The sequence below is a fragment of the Syngnathus typhle genome, unplaced genomic scaffold, assembly GCF_033458585.1.
Source record: "Syngnathus typhle isolate RoL2023-S1 ecotype Sweden unplaced genomic scaffold, RoL_Styp_1.0 HiC_scaffold_313, whole genome shotgun sequence".
Classification (NCBI taxonomy): Eukaryota; Metazoa; Chordata; class Actinopteri; order Syngnathiformes; family Syngnathidae; genus Syngnathus; species Syngnathus typhle.
The window spans coordinates 17501-28405 of record NW_026872217.1 but is presented as its reverse complement, the minus strand read 5'-3'; positions in this window follow the sequence as shown (position 1 = coordinate 28405).

Here is a 10905-nt window from a genome sequence, read left to right as displayed (position 1 = left end):
TTGGCACGAGCTCCAGAAGGAGAGGCTGATTTTTCGCCGTTTGTGGCCGACCGAGGGAACCAGACAAAGCGGACACATTACGGCGCAAGAGCCGTTGGCACTTAGGCGAGCTCCAGAAGGAGAGGCTGATTTTTCGCTATTTGTGGCCGACCGAGGGAACCAGGCAAAGCGGACACTTTACGGCGCAAGAGCCGTTGGCACTTAGAAAATATTCTGAAATTCTCACCGACCTCCGTGGTGGAGAGGCCGAATTTTCGACATTCGTGGCCGACCGGGGAACCGTCGCCACTCGGACAACTTGTGCGGCAGCCCTCGGTGATTTTAGGACCGCTTTTTCACCCTCGCTGTCCGACCGGAGAACCGTCGTAGCTCGGACAGTTCGTGTGCCAGCATCCGCTGGCACTTAGAAAATTTTAAAAAAGAAAAAAATAGTCTTCTGCATATACGTTCTGACTATATTTTGCGATTAGGGGGTAAAGGTAATGAGTACAGTGACTAGGGGGACCAACTCATCGTACTCTGGCGCACCAACACGCCAAGGTTGGTACTGCACTTAGGCTGATTTTTGCGCTATTCGCGGCCGACCGGGGAACCAGCGCGGAGCGGACACATTACGGCGAATGAGCCGTTGGCACTTAGAAAATTTTTGAGCTTTTTTCGAACTTCCGTGAGGCTGATTTTGCGCTATTCGCGGCCGACCGGGGAACCAGCGCGGAGCGGACACATTACGGCGAATGAGCCGTTGGCACTTAGAAAATTTTTGAGCTTTTTTCGAACTTCCGTGAGGCTGATTTTGCGCTATTCGCGGCCGACCGGGGAACCAGCGCGGAGCGGACACATTACGGCGAATGAGCCGTTGGCACTTAGAAAATTTTTGAGCTTTTTTCGGACTTCCGTGTGGAGCTTTGGGGCCGTTCCGCCTAACTTTTTATGCCCGATTAGGCTTCCAGGGAGGCGGCTAAGCATTATTGACCAATCATGGAGCTTTTTTGGGACTTCCGTGTGGAGCTTTGGGGCCGTTCCGCCTAACTTTTTATGCCCGATTAGGCTTCCAGGGAGGCGGCTAAGCATTATTGACCAATCATGGAGCTTTTTTGGGACTTCCGTGTGGAGCTTTGGAGCCGTTCCGCCTAACTTTTTATGCCCGATTAGGCTTCCAGGGAGGCGGCTAAGCATTATTGACCAATCATGGAGCTTTTTTGGGACTTCCGTGTGGAGCTTTGGGGCCGTTCCGCCTAGCTTTTTATGCCCGATTAGGCTTCCAGGGAGGCGGCTAAGCATTATTGACCAATCATGGAGCTTTTTTGGGACTTCCGTGTGGAGCTTTGGGGCCGTTCCGCCTAGCTTTTTATGCCCGATTAGGCTTCCAGGGAGGCGGCTAAGCATTATTGACCAATCATGGAGCTTTTTTGGGACTTCCGTGTGGAGCTTTGGGGCCGTTCCGCCTAGCTTTTTATGCCCGATTAGGCTTCCAGGGAGGCGGCTAAGCATTATTGACCAATCATGGAGCTTTTTTGGGACTTCCGTGTGGAGCTTTGGGGCCGTTCCGCCTAGCTTTTTATGCCCGATTAGGCTTCCAGGGAGGCGGCTAAGCATTATTGACCAATCATGGAGCTTTTTTGGGACTTCCGTGTGGAGCTTTGGGGCCGTTCCGCCTAGCTTTTTATGCCCGATTAGGCTTCCAGGGAGGCGGCTAAGCATTATTGACCAATCATGGAGCTTTTTTGGGACTTCCGTGTGGAGCTTTGGGGCCGTTCCGCCTAGCTTTTTATGCCCGATTAGGCTTCCAGGGAGGCGGCTAAGCATTTTTAACAGAAATGGAGCTTTTTGCGGAGCTCCAGCCGGTGCCACCGGCAGGCCGTGCACGCGGACGAGATGACCGAAAGAAGCTCCAGGAGAGCGGATGGACGCTTTTTAAGCACCGAGGCGGAGATCGCGGAGCTTTAATAGACTTCCAGCGGGCCCAAAGCGGCCAGGCAGACGGCGCAGCGCGACCTGGTACCTCGCACGGGACGCATCGCCCCCCCCGCGCACAGTTCCAGGGGGCCGGGATGACGTTTCAAAGCTGCCGCTGCAGCTGCGGCGGGGAGTGGCCTCCCTCCGGTGGACACGACGAGTAAATGACACCGGCCGCTGACGCAAACCCACGCCGGACAGGAGAGCTCAAAAGCCGGGTAACATTTCAAGGAAGACCCCCCCTGCGCAGACCTCCACTAGGCCGGGATGACTGTTCAGCTGTGGCGGGGAGTGGCCTCCCTCCGGTCGGCACGACGAGTAAATGACACCGGCCGCTGACGCAAACCCACGCCGGACAGGAGAGCTCAAAAGCCGGGTAACATTTCAAGGAAGACCCCCCCTGCGCAGACCTCCACTAGGCCGGGATGACTGTTCAGCTGTGGCGGGGAGTGGCCTCCCTCCGGTCGGCACGACGAGTAAATGACACCGGCCGCTGACGCAAACCCACGCCGGACAGGAGAGCTCAAAAGCCGGGTAACATTTCAAGGAAGACCCCCCCTGCGCAGACCTCCACTAGGCCGGGATGACTGTTCAGCTGTGGCGGGGAGTGGCCTCCCTCCGGTCGGCACGACGAGTAAATGACACCGGCCGCTGACGCAAACCCACGCCGGACAGGAGAGCTCAAAAGCCGGGTAACATTTCAAGGAAGACCCCCCCTGCGCAGACCTCCACTAGGCCGGGATGACTGTTCAGCTGCGGCGGGGAGTGGCCTCCCTCCGGTCGGCACGACGAGTAAATGACACCGGCCGCTGACGCAAACCCACGCCGGACAGGAGAGCTCAAAAGCCGGGTAACATTTCAAGGAAGACCCCCCCTGCGCAGACCTCCACTAGGCCGGGATGACTGTTCAGCTGTGGCGGGGAGTGGCCTCCCTCCGGTCGGCACGACGAGTAAATGACACCGGCCGCTGACGCAAACCCACGCCGGACAGGAGAGCTCAAAAGCCGGGTAACATTTCAAGGAAGACCCCCCCTGCGCAGACCTCCACTAGGCCGGGATGACTGTTCAGCTGTGGCGGGGAGTGGCCTCCCTCCGGTCGGCACGACGAGTAAATGACACCGGCCGCTGACGCAAACCCACGCCGGACAGGAGAGCTCAAAAGCCGGGTAACATTTCAAGGAAGACCCCCCCTGCGCAGACCTCCACTAGGCCGGGATGACTGTTCAGCTGTGGCGGGGAGTGGCCTCCCTCCGGTCGGCACGACGAGTAAATGACACCGGCCGCTGACGCAAACCCACGCCGGACAGGAGAGCTCAAAAGCCGGGTAACATTTCAAGGAAGACCCCCCCTGCGCAGACCTCCACTAGGCCGGGATGACTGTTCAGCTGCGGCGGGGAGTGGCCTCCCTCCGGTCGGCACGACGAGTAAAGCTATTTAGGAAAATCTGAGATAAATATCACTTGCATAATAATTTGGAACACGGTCCCGTGTTCCAAATTATTATGCAAAATGTATTTAGACACCAGCAATCGCACTTAGATTTGTTTCTTTTTTCTTTCTTTTAGCTTCCATAATGTTACCGGGCGCTGACGCAAACCCACGCCCGGCAGGAGAGCTCAAAAGCCGGGTAACATTTCAAGGAAGACCCCCCCTGCGCAGACCTCCACTAGGCCGGGATGACTGTTCAGCTGCGGCGGGGAGTGGCCTCCCTCCGGTCGGCACGACGAGTAAATGACACCGGCCGCTGACGCAAACCCACGCCGGACAGGAGAGCTCAAAAGCCGGGTAACATTTCAAGGAAGACCCCCCCTGCGCAGACCTCCACTAGGCCGGGATGACTTTTCAAAGCTGCCTCTGCAGCTGCGGCGGGGAGTTGCCTCCCTCCGGTGGACACGACGAGTAAATACACCAGCACTTGCTCTTAGATTTGTTTCTTTTTTCTTTCTTTTAGCTTCCATAATGTTACCGGGCGCTGACGCAAACCCACGCCCGGCAGGAGAGCTCAAAAGCCGGGTAACATTTCAAGGAAGACCCCCCCTGCGCAGACCTCCACTAGGCCGGGATGACTGTTCAGCTGCGGCGGGGAGTGGCCTCCCTCCGGTCGGCACGACGAGTAAATGACACCGGCCGCTGACGCAAACCCACGCCGGACAGGAGAGCTCAAAAGCCGGGTAACATTTCAAGGAAGACCCCCCCTGCGCAGACCTCCACTAGGCCGGGATGACTGTTCAAAGCTGCCTCTGCAGCTGCGGCGGGGAGTTGCCTCCCTCCGGTGGACACGACGAGTAAAGCTATTTAGGAAAATCTGAGATAAATATCACTTGCATAATAATTTGGAACACGGTCCCGTGTTCCAAATTATTATGCAAAATGTATTTAGACACCAGCAATCGCACTTAGATTTGTTTCTTTTTTCTTTCTTTTAGCTTCCATAATGTTACCGGGCGCTGACGCAAACCCACGCCCGGCAGGAGAGCTCAAAAGCCGGGTAACATTTCAAGGAAGCTATTTAGGAAAATCTGAGATAAATATCCTTTGCATAATAATTTGGAACACGGTCCCGTGTTCCAAATTATTATGCAAAATGTATTTAAGTGTCATAAAGATTACATTTTTTGTTTTTCAAGTACTGAAATCACCCTCAGTCATGGTACAGTCCATGGTAGTCTGCCAGGTGAGCGCAATTGTAGTAATTAACAAGTCTATTTAAGTTCCGCGTTTTTAAGCGTTCGGCCATTTCGTTCAACCATGGGGAGGAAAAAGGATCTCTCTGCTGTCGAGAAGCGTGAAATCGTTCGATGCCTTGGACAAGGTATGCAGACATTCGATATTGCACGAAAGCTTAAGCGCGACCATCGAACTTTGAAGAAATTCGTCGCTGATTCGGAGCAAACGCGCGTTCGTGCAGACAAAGGCACGACAAGGAAGGTTTCTGCAAGACAAACAAATCGAATCAAGAGGGCGGCTGCAAGCATGCCACTAAAGACGAGCAAACAAATATTCGACGCTGCTGGTGCCAGTGAAGTCCCACGAACGACGAGGTGCAGGATCCTCCAGAGGCTTGCAGTTGTGCGGAAACCCTCCATTCGGCCACCCCTGAACAACGCGAACAAGCAGAAACGGCTGCAGTGGGCCCAGACTTACATGAAGACAAATTTTCAGACAGTCCTGTTCACCGACGAGTGCCGTGCCACCTTGGATGGGCCAGGTAGGGTTTTTTAAGTTTTTCCTTGCACTTTTGAGAGCTCAGGGGATGCTTTGAGAATAATTGTCAATTTCTGTCTATGTGAAGCCCTTTGAGACTGCTTGTGATTTAGGGCTATACAAATAAACTTGATTTGACTTGACTTTACAGATGGATGGAGTCGTGGATGGTTGGTGGACGGCCACGATAGCCCAACAAGGCTGCGGCGTCAGCAGGGAGGTGGCGGAGTGATGTTTTGGGCCGGAATCATGGGGAGAGAGCTGCTTGGCCCCTTTAGGGTCCCTGAAGGCGTCAAAATTACGTCTGTTAACTACGTGGAATTTCTGACTCAACACTTCTGTCCATGGTACAACAGGAAGAACCGTGCTTTCCGTCAAAAGATCATCTTCATGCATGACAATGCACCGTCTCATGCTGCAAGAAATACGTCAACGTCTTTGGCATCTATGGGAATAAAGGGAGAGAAACTGATGGTGTGGCCCCCATGCTCCCCTGACCTCAATCCTATTGAAAACTTGTGGAGCATCGTCAAGCAGAAAATCTACGAAGGTGGGAGGCAGTTCAATTCCAAAGAGCAGCTCTGGCAGGCTATTCTTAGATCCTGCCAAGAAATTCAACCAGAAACTGTACAAAAACTCACAAGTTCAGTGGATGGAAGAATCGTGAAGCTGCTGTTGAACAAAGGGTCCTATGTTAAAATGTAACTTTGTTTTTTATTGAAATAAAGGGTCCTATGTTAAAATGTAACTTGTTTGTCTTTTCTTTGAAATAGCTTTTGATTTCAGTAAATATGACCTCCTAATGCTGTAAATTCTTAAGATGGGCATTTCAGTTCATAAAAACCTATAAAATGTTATAAAACTCTGTTGTGCGTAATAATGTGGAACAGTGCATTTTAAGTTTTTTATTTTTTAAAAATTCTGTGATCATTCGGAGGTTTGTTCAATAAAATTAGAATTCATCAAAATAATGGTTGATGACTTGAAAATTATGCTGACTCATTTTGCATCGACTATTTAGGAAAATCTGAGATAAATGTCACTTGCATAATAATTTGGAACACGGTGTAAGTGCGATTGCTGGTGTATTTACTCGTCGTGTCCACCGGAGGACGGCAAATCCCCGCCGCAGCTGCAGCGGCAGCGCTTAAATGTCTTCCCGGCCGCCTGGAACTCTGCACGGGGCGTGTTTCGTCCCGCGCAGCGGTACCAGATCGCGCTGCGCCGTCAGCCGAGCCGCGCGCGGTCCGCTGGAAGTCTACACTGTGTTCCAAATTATTATGCAAATTGTATTTATGTGTCATAAAGATTACATTTTTTGTTTTTCAATTAAACTCATGGATGGTATTACGTGTCAGGGCTCTTTGGATCACTGAGATCAATCTCAGACACCGGGGATCATTACCGGCCAGTTGAGCCCAAATTAAGGAAAAACTACTTAAGAATGGTGTTCCACATTATTAAGCAGATAATTTGAAGTTCGCTTTGAGCAGTGGCGGACGCCAACCCACGACCGGTGGGAGAGCTCGGAGGGCGGATGGGCTTTCAAGGAAGCCCCCCAGGCCGGTCCCACTCAGAATTTTTTTTTTTTTGGCTTCCATAATGTACCGGGCGCGGACGCGAAACCCACGCCGGGCAGGAGAGCTCGAAAGGCGGCTAAGCATTCAAGGAAGCACCGTCTGGAGCTTCAGAGCCGTTCCGCCTGACTTTTAACGTAGAGTACCGGGCGCAAACCACTAACTCAAGCCCGGCATGGCAGCTCGAAAGGCGGCTAAGCATTCAAGGAAGCACCGTCTGGAGCTTCAGAGCCGTTCCGCCTGACTTTTAACGTAGAGTACCGGGCGCAAACCACTAACTCAAGCCCGGCATGGCAGCTCGAAAGGCGGCTAAGCATTCAAGGAAGCACCGTCTGGAGCTTCAGAGCCGTTCCGCCTGACTTTTAACGTAGAGTACCGGGCGCAAACCACTAACTCAAGCCCGGCATGGCAGCTCGAAAGGCGGCTAAGCATTCAAGGAAGCACCGTCTGGAGCTTCAGAGCCGTTCCGCCTGACTTTTAACGTAGAGTACCGGGCGCAAACCACTAACTCAAGCCCGGCATGGCAGCTCGAAAGGCGGCTAAGCATTCAAGGAAGCACCGTCTGGAGCTTCAGAGCCGTTCCGCCTGACTTTTAACGTAGAGTACCGGGCGCAAACCACTAACTCAAGCCCGGCATGGCAGCTCGAAAGGCGGCTAAGCATTCAAGGAAGCACCGTCTGGAGCTTCAGAGCCGTTCCGCCTGACTTTTAACGTAGAGTACCGGGCGCAAACCACTAACTCAAGCCCGGCATGGCAGCTCGAAAGGCGGCTAAGCATTCAAGGAAGCACCGTCTGGAGCTTCAGAGCCGTTCCGCCTGACTTTTAACGTAGAGTACCGGGCGCAAACCACTAACTCAAGCCCGGCATGGCAGCTCGAAAGGCGGCTAAGCATTCAAGGAAGCACCGTCTGGAGCTTCAGAGCCGTTCCGCCTGACTTTTAACGTAGAGTACCGGGCGCAAACCACTAACTCAAGCCCGGCATGGCAGCTCGAAAGGCGGCTAAGCATTCAAGGAAGCACCGTCTGGAGCTTCAGAGCCGTTCCGCCTGACTTTTAACGTAGAGTACCGGGCGCAAACCACTAACTCAAGCCCGGCATGGCAGCTCGAAAGGCGGCTAAGCATTCAAGGAAGCACCGTCTGGAGCTTCAGAGCCGTTCCGCCTGACTTTTAACGTAGAGTACCGGGCGCAAACCACTAACTCAAGCCCGGCATGGCAGCTCGAAAGGCGGCTAAGCATTCAAGGAAGCACCGTCTGGAGCTTCAGAGCCGTTCCGCCTGACTTTTAACGTAGAGTACCGGGCGCAAACCACTAACTCAAGCCCGGCATGGCAGCTCGAAAGGCGGCTAAGCATTCAAGGAAGCACCGTCTGGAGCTTCAGAGCCGTTCCGCCTGACTTTTAACGTAGAGTACCGGGCGCAAACCACTAACTCAAGCCCGGCATGGCAGCTCGAAAGGCGGCTAAGCATTCAAGGAAGCACCGTCTGGAGCTTCAGAGCCGTTCCGCCTGACTTTTAACGTAGAGTACCGGGCGCAAACCACTAACTCAAGCCCGGCATGGCAGCTCGAAAGGCGGCTAAGCATTCAAGGAAGCACCGTCTGGAGCTTCAGAGCCGTTCCGCCTGACTTTTAACGTAGAGTACCGGGCGCAAACCACTAACTCAAGCCCGGCATGGCAGCTCGAAAGGCGGCTAAGCATTCAAGGAAGCGACGCCGGCCGGTCCGCGGGCCAAATAGGGTCCAGTAAAGTACCGGGCGCGGCCACTAACGCCTTGTGGCGGTCGCCTTGTGGCGGTCGGGGGGTGGCGGTCGGGGCTGGCGCTTGGGGCCGGTGGCGGTCGCCTTGTGGCGGTCGCCTTGTGGCGGTCGGGGGGTGGCGGTCGGGGCTGGCGCTTGGGGCCAGTGGCGGTCGCCTTGTGGCGGTCGCCTTGTGGCGGTCGCCTTGTGGCGGTCGCCTTGTGGCGGTCGCCTTGTGGCGGTCGCCTTGTGGCGGTCGGGGGGTGGCGGTCGGGGCTGGCGCTTGGGGCCAGTGGCGGTCGCCTTGTGGCGGTCGCCTTGTGGCGGTCGCCTTGTGGCGGTCGCCTTGTGGCGGTCGCCTTGTGGCGGTCGGGGGGTGGCGGTCGGGGCTGGCGCTTGGGGCCGGTGGCGGTCGCCTTGTGGCGGTCGCCTTGTGGCGGTCGCCTTGTGGCGGTCGCCTTGTGGCGGTCGCCTTGTGGCGGTCGGGGGGTGGCGGTCGGGGCTGGCGCTTGGGGCCGGTGGCGGTCGCCTTGTGGCGGTCGCCTTGTGGCGGTCGCCTTGTGGCGGTCGCCTTGTGGCGGTCGCCTTGTGGCGGTCGCCTTGTGGCGTGTCGGGGGGTGGCGGTCGGGGCTGGCGCTTGGGGCCAGTGGCGGTCGCCTTGTGGCGGTCGCCTTGTGGCGGTCGCCTTGTGGCGGTCGCCTTGTGGCGGTCGCCTTGTGGCGGTCGGGGGGTGGCGGTCGGGGCTGGCGCTTGGGGCCGGTGGCGGTCGCCTTGTGGCGGTCGCCTTGTGGCGGTCGCCTTGTGGCGGTCGGGGGGTGGCGGTCGGGGCTGGCGCTTGGGGCTGGCGTCCGCCAATAGTGGTTTAATTTCGGGAGGAAGATTGATTTTCGTCCCAAGCCCGCCGCTGGAGAAAATTTAGGTACCAGGAGTGGATTTTTTTTGTCCACTCAGGAGGGGGACGTTGGCTGGTTTGGTGTCCGGGGGAAAGTGCTCTTTTCTCGGCCAGGAGAAAGATTAGACTCCCAGCCCGCCGCTGGAGAAAATTCTAGGTACCAGGAGTGGATTTTTTTTGTCCACTCAGGAGGGGGACGTGCTTTGTTGTCCGGGGGAAAGTGCTCTTTTCTCGGCCAGGAGAAAGATTAGACTCCCAGCCCGCCGCTGGAGAAAATCTTAGGTACCAGGAGTGGATTTTTTTTGTCCACTCAGGAGGGGGACGTGCTTTGTTGTCCGGGGAGAGTGCTCTTTTCTCGGCCAGGAGAAAGATTAGACTCCCAGCCCGCCGCTGGAGAAAATTCTAGGTACCAGGAGTGGATTTTTTTTGTCCACTCAGGAGGGGGACGTGCTTTGTTGTCCGGGGAGAGTGCTCTTTTCTCGGCCAGGAGAAAGATTAGACTCCCAGCCCGCCGCTGGAGAAAATTCTAGGTACCAGGAGTGGATTTTTTTTGTCCACTCAGGAGGGGGACGTGCTTTGTTGTCCGGGGAGAGTGCCTGGTCCCCGGACCAGCCTCTTAGGCGCGCCCGCTGTCATTCTCCGGAGATTAAGTTATACTAAGGGGAGGCTGCCTCCTCCCGCCTGCTGCCCGAGGATGCTGCCTCATCCCCGGACTGGCCTCTTGCGCGCGCCCGCTGTCATTCTCCGGAGACTAAGTTATACTAAGGGGAGGCTGCCTCCTCCCGCCTGCTGCCCGAGGATGCTGCCTCATCCCCGGACTGGCCTCTTGCGCGCGCCCGCTGTCATTCTCCGGAGACTAAGTTATACTAAGGGGAGGCTGCCTCCTCCCGCCTGCTGCCCGAGGATGCTGCCTCATCCCCGGACTGGCCTCTTGCGCGCGCCCGCTGTCATTCTCCGGAGACTAAGTTATACTAAGGGGAGGCTGCCTCCTCCCGCCTGCTGCCCGAGGATGCTGCCTCATCCCCGGACTGGCCTCTTGCGCGCGCCCGCTGTCATTCTCCGGAGACTAAGTTATACTAAGGGGAGGCTGCCTCCTCCCGCCTGCTGCCCGAGGATGCTGCCTCATCCCCGGACTGGCCTCTTGCGCGCGCCCGCTGTCATTCTCCGGAGACTAAGTTATACTAAGGGGAGGCTGCCTCCTCCCGCCTGCTGCCCGAGGATGCTGCCTCATCCCCGGACTGGCCTCTTGCGCGCGCCCGCTGTCATTCTCCGGAGACTAAGTTATACTAAGGGGAGGCTGCCTCCTCCCGCCTGCTGCCCGAGGATGCTGCCTCATCCCCGGACTGGCCTCTTGCGCGCGCCCGCTGTCATTCTCCGGAGACTAAGTTATACTAAGGGGAGGCTGCCTCCTCCCGCCTGCTGCCCGAGGATGCTGCCTCATCCCCGGACTGGCCTCTTGCGCGCGCCCGCTGTCATTCTCCGGAGACTAAGTTATACTAAGGGGAGGCTGCCTCCTCCCGCCTGCTGCCCGAGGATGCTGC